Here is a 12,151-nt window from a genome sequence, read left to right as displayed (position 1 = left end):
CAAAATCTTTGGATTTTCCCAGGATTCCTCTTGTTACCCAGACTAGTTGCCATTTTGTGAATAAACATATGTTATGCTTTACCAGAAGTGCTGACAACATGGTGTATTAAAAAACTACTCAACATGTCTAGCTCACGTCGGCTATGGGACTCTTTTGATGTTTATCCACAGAACTCCAAACCACCTCTAAGAGGTATCCTAATATACAGTTCCTATGAAGAGGTTGATTCCCTAGTGAAATATACTACTTTTATCTTGCTTTCACCATTCAACCTGCTGATCCACCTAAACTGGTCTACTTTCTTACCTTCCCCCCTTTCACCGCTTATTTTCGCACTAAACCATTTTTTTCATTTCTTTTTCTGTTCTTTTATCTTACTTTATTACACAGTGCACTTAATTTCACAGACTGCCTTGAATACTTTTCGAAAAGCTACGTATTCAGTGTTGCTTCCCTTCGCGTTCATTTTTACAACTCCTCATATGACAGTTACGCAACATCTATTAGGGTCATAGCTCATCCACGCCTTGAAATTTGTTGTTGACTCTTACAGAAATTGCACATTGTAATCACTGTTTTATTTAAAACTTCAATAAAACTGGTTGAAATTAGAAAGAGCCCTCAAACTGGCCTCTGTGCCTCCAGTGAGTAACAAGCATTGACAAAGCCAAAAAGTCTGGCCTTCTTTCTCTCCCTCTCTGTGTGTGTGTGTGTGTGTATATATATATATATATATATATATTCACTGAAAAAACCATAGGTTTCACACATGTTATAGTTAGCGGAAATTTTACTGATAAAAAACCAATGAAATTGCCCCGTTATAGTTAGTGCTGGCAACTATAACTCACGCGACCGCAATCCTCTGCTGATGCTAATACTGTATTTAGACACTTATTTGCCCATGTCTTCTTCCATACATTTTTAGCTATACATATATTACAAATATTTTTTTTTATAAAGACACATATGTCATCAGCAGAAGATTGCGGTCGCGTGAGTTATAGTTGCCAGCACTAACTATAACGGGGCAATTTCATTGGTTTTTTATCAGTAAAATTTCCGCTAACTATAACATGTGTGAAACCTATGGTTTTTTCAGTGAATTTGCAAGGTTTTTTAAATGCTAATTCCTAACTATAACGTGTGTGAAACCTATGGTTTTTTCAGTGAATTTGTACGGTTTTTTAAATGCTAAGTTACCTTACGCCATTCGAGGCGTGCGCGCCCACTTAACGCAGTGCGTTCCGTGCACGGTTTTTATCAACTTTAATAAGCCCTGTACATTTGGTGGCCTTCGGCCACCAAAAGCACAGGGGGTGGGGTCAATGTGGATAGTGTTTTTTTTATTTGGATTTTATAATTTCATGTTGCCAAAATACAGTTTTTTTACTGTTGTAATAAGCCCTGTACATTTGGTGGCCTATGGCCACCAAAATCACAGGGGGTGGGGTAAGTGTGGATAGTGTTTTTTTTATTTCTATTTTTTACCGTACGCTTACGGTAAGCGTACGGTAAGCGTACTCGGCGAAATTGCCGAAAAAAAATTAAAACCGTTTATGCTCTTGTGGGGATGTTTGGGGACTCCCTCAACATGACTATGTGGGAGGGAGTTGTCAAAACAGCCCCGTAACATGTTTTTGGGCATCATGTTTGATAAATAACACTCAGTGCGAGAGACAAAATGGCGGACGCCGCTTCCTGGTTTCGGCCGATTCGAATGTTTACTAAGATCTAAGAGCCAATCAGAATCGCGCTCGCGCACGCCACCGTACGCGTACGGTAAGCGTACGGTAAGCGTACCGTAAGCGGGCTCAGATATATATATTGATTTAAAGGCTATTTTCTCAGAATCTACTGAACAGATTTACACCAAACCTACAAAAGGCACTTCCTTGACATAGGGACTACCTCTCTGCCAAATTTCTAGTAATTCTGTTCAGCCGTTCGGGCTGTAGCTCTGTCTAAAGGTCCTATGGAAAAATGCATGGGAAAAACGCGTTTTGGGACCCCCCTTTTATCTCAGCCCCCGCTTGACGAATCCCCCCGAGACTTTCAGGGTAGGATCGGAGCGTAGCGCCCCACCTATTTTGAGAAATTCGCGAGGATTCATCGACCGGCGCCAAAGTTATTCAAAATAGAATGTTGCGGATTTCCTATGGAAAAGGGGTCCTAACTATAACTACCTACTGGCGACCGCCAGTAGGTAATATATATATATATATATATATATATATATATATATATATATATATATATTGGATTCAAGCATTCACAAACTTTCGGTGTGTGGTGGAAAAATGAACGCACAAACTCTTCTTCGTCGTTAAATACAAATATTTTATTGTATTTGTAACTCCCTTCTGTCTGCCATGACGCGTTTCGGCCGGAAAACGGCCTTGATCACATGAGGATGACTTTGCGAGTATATATATATGGTTCTGTATTGACTGTTGAGCTTTAGTGTGTATGTAGATGAATGTGAACCTCAGTTACTGGATGAATGAATGAAAGGATCAGTGAGTGCATTTGTGGATGAAAGTGATGACTCATTCATCACTCGCATCCATCCATTCATGTACTCATAAGAGTGCAGGAACACATTTGTGAGTGTACTGGAGTGAAGGAATTAGTATGTCAGTCGCGTCTTCTCCGCTAAGGTGGGATGCGTCGCTCCATTGTTCGTGGAGCAATGTAAAAAAAAAATGATAATCACAGAAGTTATTTCTGTTATTAGAATTTATTTTTTTCAGCCAGGTTGGGCGAGGTGGGACTACCGTGACGTCTGGGAGGAGGAGTGGTTGCGGCACTCCAAAGTGCGCAGGAATGCTTGGCCAGTCCTGCACACTTTACATGTTCCCAACCAGGCTGCATTACACAGCCTGGTGGGGAACATGCCCACCCTCCCATTCCCCAGCTGAGCGCCAAGCCACAGCGCTCAGACCAATCACAACACTGCATTGCAGCATTGTGATTGGCTCAGGGAAGGGTGCCTGTGTGCTTCCTGGTTCCGACAGAGGGTCGACGTAGGAGAGACGACTGAGCAGAGACGCGGCGAGGAGGTGAGTTTTATTTATTTTGTAATTCCTGCCTCTCCCATGCCCCTCCCCGCAACCCCCACCCGCTTCTCCATTCCCGTTCCCTGCCAGCCGCTACTGGAATATGTGTCTGAATACATACACAGGAGTGATGGAGTGTTGCAGTAAATGAATTGGTATAGGAGGGAAGAATCGAACTTACATGAATGAGTGCAGTTCGGAATAAATGAGAGCAGCAAAGAATACATGAGTAAACCGAAGTTAATGAATCCAGCACTTGGTGCAGGAATGAATCTGTGAATTTACACAAATAAATGAATACAACAGTGAGTGAGTACAAGTAAACATATATGAGTGTACAGGTGTGAATGAGTACAGAAGTGAATAAGGGCCTGATTTATATCTTGGTGGTATGTATACTCCGCCGCGACGGCGGTTCCTGTTAATGCTGCAAGCGCAGATAGGAGCTTTGTCACCTTGAATGTCGCAGGTCTGTCCTGCAGTAAACCCCAAATTGTAGTGTCTCACCCCAGCCTGTGGGCAGGGAGATGCCGGTTAAGAAGAGATGTTTTAACACCGAGTCTTATTGCTCCCAGTTCTGGCAGCTGTGGCATGGCTCATACTTGCCTTTGTCTCGTGCGGCTGCAGGCGATTGCTTGCTTGGTGCAGACGCGCAGTGGAGGGAAGTTGAGAAGACTATTTCCAACTTCAATTACTATACACATATCATTTTTTTGGGGTAAATATTTTTATTTGCATTTAAACACTCAAAAAGCAGTACAATCAACAACTATCCCTTGCCTGGGCATGTCAATATACAACTCCCAACACATAAACGTCCCATTTATGAGTCTGCAGTATATGGGGTAAGGCGTTGCCCCCCCAGCAACCTTGCAGGATAATCCTTAGAAGCCCACCACCCGGCGTCCACCCGTAGGCATACCATATACTCGCAGAGCGCGGAGTCCCCATGCAGGAGGTACCCCCGTGTAATTGGAGCAACCAAACAAGATTCAAACAACTACCCCATGCTACGACCCTCCCCCCGACCACCCCCCTACACCCACCCCCCTCACCGGCATGACTGCTTGACAGGATACATGGCAAGACACTCAAGTCTTGGACTCTACATCCCTGACCTTCCCAACCCAGGACCACCGACCACCCAGTTGTGCTATTTCCTAATCCCAAAGCTCTTCCCTAATCAGATGCAGGGGAGGCCGGGGCCTGCCCGACCTCTGCATCAGAGGCCCCATCCCCAACAGGGTCAGCAACTTTCAAGAGTTCCACCAATACACCCCAAGCTCGGGCCGACTCCAACGCCCTATCACTATGAGCCCGGGTAGCCGCCTGCGTTCGAATGACCGCCTCGCAGTCTGCCCACCGAGTAAATTCTGCCCTCCACTTCTGCAAACGTGGTCCTCGTTGCAACTTCCAGTTAGCAGTTATTTCCCGCTTGGTTAATATCAGGCCTAGGTCAATAAATTTACTAGTCAGTTTATTCTTGGAGGTGTGGGGGAACCAATGCAATAAGCTCGGGCTGATACCAAAGTCAATCAACTATACACATATCATAGGGTCTAATGCACACAGACTGTGTTTCCTCCGAAGAAACACATCCATTTCTGAGAAACAGTGACTGAGGGAGTGTTTCATGCTTCTGCACACCCCCCGGGGGGGCCCTGAAAAGTGGCACTAAACAATGAACCATTGTTTTAAATGAGAAACAATAAAATCCCTGTTTAGGAAGATGAGCACTTAGGTGGGCGATTGCGTGAGGCAAGATGAAATTCTCTATGTAGCCTCCTCTACATAAAGGTGAGTGACTTCATCAAGGGTGATGAACTTTTACATATATTATCATTAAATGAAGTTGATCTGGCAACGCGGCATGGCAGAATGACATTCTTCAGAGACCCCCACCCTCTATTTCCATCCACATCTCTTTAGAAACCTGGCACTGGTGGGCCTGAGGAAAACACCGCCCTACAACGATTACCGCAAAACTAAAGAAAAGTACTACTTTATGTTCTCATCCATGAAAACCACGAGTAGTACTTAATATTTGTTTGCTTTCTCGCACTTTTAGTCCATGCTACCAAAATGGTTATTGGAGGCAGTTCAAAGACCGCAAGACCCACTGCTGCCCTAACTAAAACAAAACTAGCACTGGCAAAGCCAGTAGGTCTCGCCTATTCAAGAGCTATTGGCAATGTGTTTTAGCCATGTTGTACACTAGTGTGGTTGCTGGTCAGCATGGCTAAAAATTAGTGGTGTGGAGTGTCCTAGAGTGGAGTGGGGGGAGTAGAGAGTTGTAGACTGGATGTGTTGGAGTAGAGTGTCGTAGAGTGGAATATGGGGAGTAGAGTGTTGTAAAGTTCAGTAGAGGGGAGTAGAGTTCAGTGGCAGAGAGTGTCATAGAGTGCAGTGTCATAGAGTGCAGTGTCATAGAGTGGAGGGGCATAGAGTGGAGTGGGGTGGAATAGGATGGATTATGTGGTAGTGGATTGAGGTGCAGTGGATTGGATTAGAGTAGGGTGGTTTGGAGTGGGATGAATTAGAGTGGAGTGGGGGAGGATGGATTGGACTGCAATGAAGGGAGTGGTGGATTGGATTAGAGTGGGGTGGATTGGAGTGGGGTGGATTGGGCTGGAGTGGAGTGGATTGGAGTGTGGTGGGCTGGCTGGATTGGATTGAGTGGGGGTGGACTGAACTGGGGTGTATTAGATTGGGGTAGAGTTGGGTGATTGGAGCAGAGTGGAGTTGGTGGATTGGAGTGAAGTGGACTGGATGGGGTGGGTTAGATTGGTGTGGAGTGGATTGGAGTGGGGTAGATTGGATTGGGGAAGGGTGGATTCTGGTGGGGTGGGATGGATGGATGGAGTAGTTTAGAGTGGAGTGGAGTAGAGTGGTGTGAGTTGGAGTTGGGTGTGGTGGATTGGATTAAGGTGGATTGGTGTTGGGTGGACTAGATTGGAGTGAGGTGGATTGGACTGGGGTGAAGTGGGGTGGATTGGAGTAGAGTGGGCTGGATTGGATTGGAATTGTTTAGGGTGAATTGGATTGGGGTGTATTGGAGTGGGGCATATTGTTTTGGTTTGGAGTGGGGCAGATTATTTTGGATTGAAGTGTGGCAGATTGGAGTGGGACAGAAGGTATTGGATTAGAGCTTATTGGAGTGGGGCAAATTGTTTTTGACTAGAGTGTAGCAAATTGGAGTGGGGCAGGTTGTTTTGGATTGGAGTGAGTCAGATTGTTTTGGATTGGAGAGGGTCAGATTGGAGTGGGGCAGATTATTTTGGATTGGGGTGAGGCATATTGCATTTGTCTGGATTGGGGTGGATTGGATTAGTGTGGGGATGACTGGGTTGGAGTGAGGTGGATTAGACGGCGGAGAGGTGGGGTGGATTGGATTCGAGTGGGATGGATTGGATTGGGGTGAGATGGATTGGAATGGGGTCGGATAGATTGGAGTGGGGTGTATTGGAGTGGGGCAGATTGTTTTGGATTGGAGTGGGCAGTAGCGGCCCGTGCAGGGAGTGCCGTGGGGTGGGACGGGGGAGGGGCAGGGTGGGCGGGTAGTAAACTCCGGCTCCAGCTCACGGCCAACTGGAGTAATATAAATAAATAAATAAATTAAACGAATTTCATTATGCGCACTGAAACGCATTTGGCGTTTCAATGCGCGCAATGAAATTGCCACCGATCAAGTGACTCTGAACATGTTTGTGAGTACAATGTGGGATACTCTAACCACCACATATATATTACGTCTGGCATGTGTAGTTGCTGAATTTTTTTATCTGGAGTGGGGAAGACTGTAGTTAGCTGGATTTGAGTGGGGTTGATTGTTTTGGATTTGAGTGAAGCATATTGGAGTGAGCGGAATGGAGTGGCAGATTGTGTTGGACTGGAGTGGGTCGGATTGGATTGGGGCAGATTGGAGAGGGGCAGAGTGGAGAGGGGCAGAGTGGAGAGGAGCAGAGTGGAGTGGGGCAGAGTGGAGTGGGGCAGAGTGGAGTGGGGCAGAGTGGAGTGGGGCAGAGTGGAGTGGGGCAGATGTGAGTGGGGCAGATGTGAGTGGGGCAGATTGGAGAGGGGGTGAGTGGAGTGGGGCAGACTGTTTTGGATTGGAGTGGGGAAGATTGTTTTGGATTGGAGTGGGGTAGACTGGAGTGGGGCAGATTGGAGTGGGCAGATTATTTTTAAGAAGTTTGAAGAAGATTACAGCAAGCACATTTGCAGCAGTTCTCAGAATACCAGAGAAGGGCCTGCTCACCAGTCACCCTTTAGGGAATTCTGTAGCCAAGGTGCCCATCCAGACGAAGACAGAATACTGATCTCAGGTTTTTGATAGAAGGTAAAGCCTACTACTGGTTCGAAGGCGTGCTCAACTATACTGGCCTATAGCCGATGAATACACTCAAGAGCTATTTCATAAGGAAGTGGCTACACCTTCACTCTCCCCAGATTCCCTGATTAAATCTTTAACCCCTTACGTTTTCTGGTGAAAACTGTCTTCTGGTTGCAGCAATGCTGAACAAATTGGCAATCTGTACCGTAACTATGGCCACACCAATGTACATTAATTTACACCATGTAACTATTACAAAACAAACTAAATTCAATGGAAGGTGCGCTATCCAAACTTGCTCTTTGGTGACCTAGTTAGATTGCTGCTTTGCTACTCTCATCTCTTCACTTAAATAAAGGGCTTCAATATCTGACCAGGCACCAAAAGAGGTCAGAATCAACCCTGCCTGATCCCGGACCCATCTCACCCAAAGGTGTACAAATGGGGAAAATATCTAAAAACGGGGTAAGTTTGAAAGATGAGGTTTCTTGAATAAAAGCATTTGTGACTGTATTTTTACACAGATCTGATGTGCACTTCTTGTAGGCTTGGAGAAGGCATACCACACACAATTTCAGCTAGCTCGTAAATGCGGGATAGTCAACCTCATAATAGTTGTATGTTTATCAACAGGACGGACAACTCCTCAAAGGAAGAAATTCTTTCCCTCTAATAGTCAGTGTATTAACAGATGATATTCGGTAAAAGAAATGAGGCGTGTTGTGTTTTTAGTAGTGTTTGTAAAGATGAACCTAGTGGAAATGCAGCAGAATGCTGTACATGGTCCAATGCAAAGCTACAATCAACAAGCGTTTGGAGCGGTGGCTGGGGTCTTAGATGAAAAGTGGATTATTAACAAATTGTGATGCAGTGTGCTTTAAAAAGGTCTGTCTTCAGCTCTTTCCTAAATTGGAACAAGGTTGAAGCAGTCCAGATGAACACTGACATGTTATTCCAGGCCCTGGGTGCATAGATGGAGAAAACTATTTGCCTTTGTCTTTTCTTTTTATGAACTTCATAGTCTCCAGTCCGATAGTGTCACAGCCGTGGGTGTGAGAGCCACCATGGATGGTGAGCTTGCCGGCTAGATAAGCAGAATAGCTGGTCGTAATGGCTTCGTAGATTAAACAGCTAGGTATGAAGATGGTGTGCTCAGCAAGTAGAGCCTGTAGACTTTCATCAGGGTTGGGGTGATGTGGTCCTATTTGTTCAGTTCTTTTATGAGACATGCTGTGCTATGCAGGGCCTTTGAGAGAGGGGCAGTGTGCAAACTGCAAGGCCATGGCAGCACTTGCTGCCACCACCAGATGCAAAACAACAAGAGCTCGAGCAGCAGTTATGAATTTAATTTCCTGGAGGATTTGTCTCAGTTTCTTTAGTAGGTAGAGCTGGTTCCAGGATGCTGTGAATTTCTTGGTGAAGTTTTCCTTGAGGATGAGATTTATGCCCAGTGTGATGAGAGTGACTTGGAATGATGTTAATGTTGAGTTTTGAATCGGTCTTGACTCATGTCGAAGAATTAGGTTTGTCCTAGTTGCTGCTGCTTGTTCATGGCTAAGGCTCCCTGTTTTCCGTTTTACTGATTTTTAAAGATAAATACAGACAGAAAACCATTTATTTTCCTGTATGTATTTAAATGTAAATGTGTACACAAAATGGAAATTAGTCTCTTTTTTTGAGTGATTCTAAATTCTGTCAGTCATGTCTGTCAGGCAATAAACTTTGCAGATTTACAGGTAAGCGGTTAAAAAATAAAGAAATGATTGTTATGAGCTTTAACTCCAGTATATATGCAAAAGGTTGATACTAAAATGTTCATATTTTCATATATGTGCATTGATTTATTACATGTCTTATTGAAATTGGGCATACATTCAGATAAGAGTTTACATTTAGGGGTCGATTCCGATCCTGGATTTTTTTTCCCATACGACTCGTATCCGTATTTTTTTACGTACGAATCGTACAAGTCCCGTATAAATGGCAAAGTACGATTCGTACGTGGAAAATGCATACGAATCGCCTCGGGAAAAGTCTACGAGACGTCGCCGGACAGTTTTACTTACAACTCGTAAAACTGAAGTCCGAGCGCGCAAGTACGATCCGTACCGCCCGTCCGAAAACACAAGCGCATGGAAAAGGCCCCGTACGGAGCGAACTTTGTCCGACCTCTACCCCGAGTACACTTGTGCCCGGGGTCGTACGGACCCCCCAGCCTCCCACCCCTCCCGCGTACGTCCGCACCGTACCCCCCACCCCCCCATATGTACGGACCGTACCCCCCACCTCCCGTATGTACGGACCATACCCCCCACCCGCGTATGTATGCACCATACCCCAGGCGTACCCCCACCCGCGTATGTACGCACCGTACCCCAGGCGTACCCCCCACCCGCGTATATACGCACCGTACCCCAGGCGTACCCCCCACCCGCGTATGTATGCACCGTACCCCAGGCGTACCCGATCCTTGCGTATGTACGCACCGTACCCCAGGCGTACCCGATCCTCGCGTATGTACGGACCGTACATACGTGAGGATTGGGGTACGCCTGGGGTACGGTGCGTACATATGCAGGTGGGGGGTACGCCTGGGGTACGGTGCGTACATACGCGGGTGGGGGGTACACCTGGGGTACGGTCCATACATACGAGGGTGGGGTTACGGTCCGTACATACGGGGGTGGGGGTACGGTCAGTACATACGTGGGTGGGGGGTACGGTCTGTACATACGCAGGTGAGGGTACGTTCCGTACATACGGGGGATGGGGGGTACGGTCCGTACATATGCGGGTGGGGGTACGGTCCGTACATATGCGGGTGGGGGTACGGTCCGTACATACGGGGGTGGGGGGTACGGTCCATACATACGCGGGTGGGGTGTACGGTCCATACATACGGGGGTGGGGGTACGGTCCGTACATACGCGGGTGGGGGGTACGGTCCGTACATACGGGGGTGGTGGGTACGGTCCGTACATACGGGGGTGGGGGGTATGGTCCATACATACGCGGGTGGGGGTACGGTCCGTACATACGGGGGTGGAGGGTACAGTCCGTACATACGCAGGTCGGAGTACGGTCCGTACATACGTGGGTGGGGGGTACGGTCCATACATACGGGGGTGGGGGGTACAGTCCGTACATATGCAATGTTGGGGTACGCACCGTATATGATGACACATACGAGGTGGGTGATGGCATGTACATCGCGTAGCGGGCCCCCTTTTCCTCGTGCATCGCAGCATACTTGGCTTGTCCGGCACTTTTTGGCTCCCGTAAAAATATAGCCGTGCGGAGTGCTGTAGGTACGAATCGTACTTGCTGGTCCGTAAAACGCTGCCTGACTCCGTGCGGACGTCGCGTATGCGCTGTCCAGGATCGGAATTGTATGTATTTTTTAGCCATACGGTGTTTTTTACAATTCGTACGGAAATGGTATTTCTGTAAGAATCGTACTTGCTGGTTTGTACGGTGGAATTCCCAGGTACGAGTCGTACGGAGAAAACGCTCCGTACGACCATTTGTACCCGGGTTTTACAGGATCAGAATCGGCCCCTTATTGTTCAAATAAATGTGGAAATTTACTATTTTTGCTTCATTTGTCTTACAAAACCCGAAATAAAAATGGATAAATACAGATAAAGTTCGTAAAAAATAAATATGGATAAATACAGACGGAAATGTCAAGAAAATAAATACCATAAAACCGGGAGCGCTATTTTGTGTGTGGAGGATCCATTAATCTAAATCAACTGAGTACATTGATTTCGATACTGAGACATAGTTAAAGAGACTTGGAAGACATACTTCCCACAAGGAGATACATCTGCTTATTCCGATTGCTTCTTTGCTTTGATTTTGTACTCCCAAGATGGCTGAGGTAACAGGAAGTAGAAATTGTATGTATCCTCACTCCATTTAGCCTTCCTTCACAAGTCTCAGAACTGAAAAAGACCCTGTGAAAAGCTGGAAACAGTGGATAAGCATGAGTAACTCCTACCCACCAAATGAAAAATGGGAGTGGAAGGAGGGTAGAGCGGAATGAAAGGAAAGAATGATACAGGGAAAGGTGGAAAGGGTCCTATAGGAAGGAAAAGGAGAAAGATATAAAGAAGTGTCCCATCAAGACCGTGCATGATATGAGAGAGACTCAGACAATATAACAGAGGTCTCCAGCCAAAACAAAAAGTCCTCTGTCAGTATCTTCATGCTGTATGCTGTTCAAAGAGGAGCTGGCTGCCTCTTCTTGGGAAAACAAATTATCCTTGTCCTTTATCATAACCCACAGGTGCACAGAATACAACAGGATGGAAGATATGCCACATTTCAAGTGCTTCCTATGAATATCCAGCAGTTAGTTTTTCTTTGTCCCACCACATCATCCTTTAGCTTTGTGATACAAGGGAATTTAGCTGGTACCCTATATTCCCTCTGCACCACCTCCTTTCTGTCATAGACCACTGGTGTCATTTGTTCTCCTAACAATTCCTGCATTGTCATGGTTAGCATATTTTCCGGAAAGATATCAGGGAACCTGAAATCTCTGATATTAGTTGACCTGTAAACATTTTCTATCCTCTTCACTTTGCCCTCATGGGACAGTGGTGCATCAAGCACCCTAACTTTTAAAGGCCTCGTAGCCCGTGACTACTGCCTCTATATGTTCCACCTGGCCTTTCAGCTCCTACACCATCAAGTCCAATGCAACCTCTGTACACTCGATCCCATTCACCTTCTTCTCCATGCATTCCAAAC

The 12,151-nt window shown here is 46.1% G+C and overlaps 1 protein-coding gene across 1 annotated transcript in view; it reads left to right on the top strand.

The window, feature by feature from the left end:
- The window catches only part of LOC146831375 (chloride channel protein C-like), a 497,244-nt gene that overhangs the window by 190,589 nt on the left and 294,504 nt on the right, over positions 1-12,151 (top strand). The gene's annotated exons all lie outside the window — the stretch shown is intronic.

This window comes from Triturus cristatus, chromosome 5_1 (genome assembly GCF_964204655.1).
Source record: "Triturus cristatus chromosome 5_1, aTriCri1.1, whole genome shotgun sequence".
NCBI lineage: Eukaryota > Metazoa > Chordata > Amphibia > Caudata > Salamandridae > Triturus > Triturus cristatus.
This window is presented reverse-complemented; position numbering and strand designations above follow the sequence as displayed.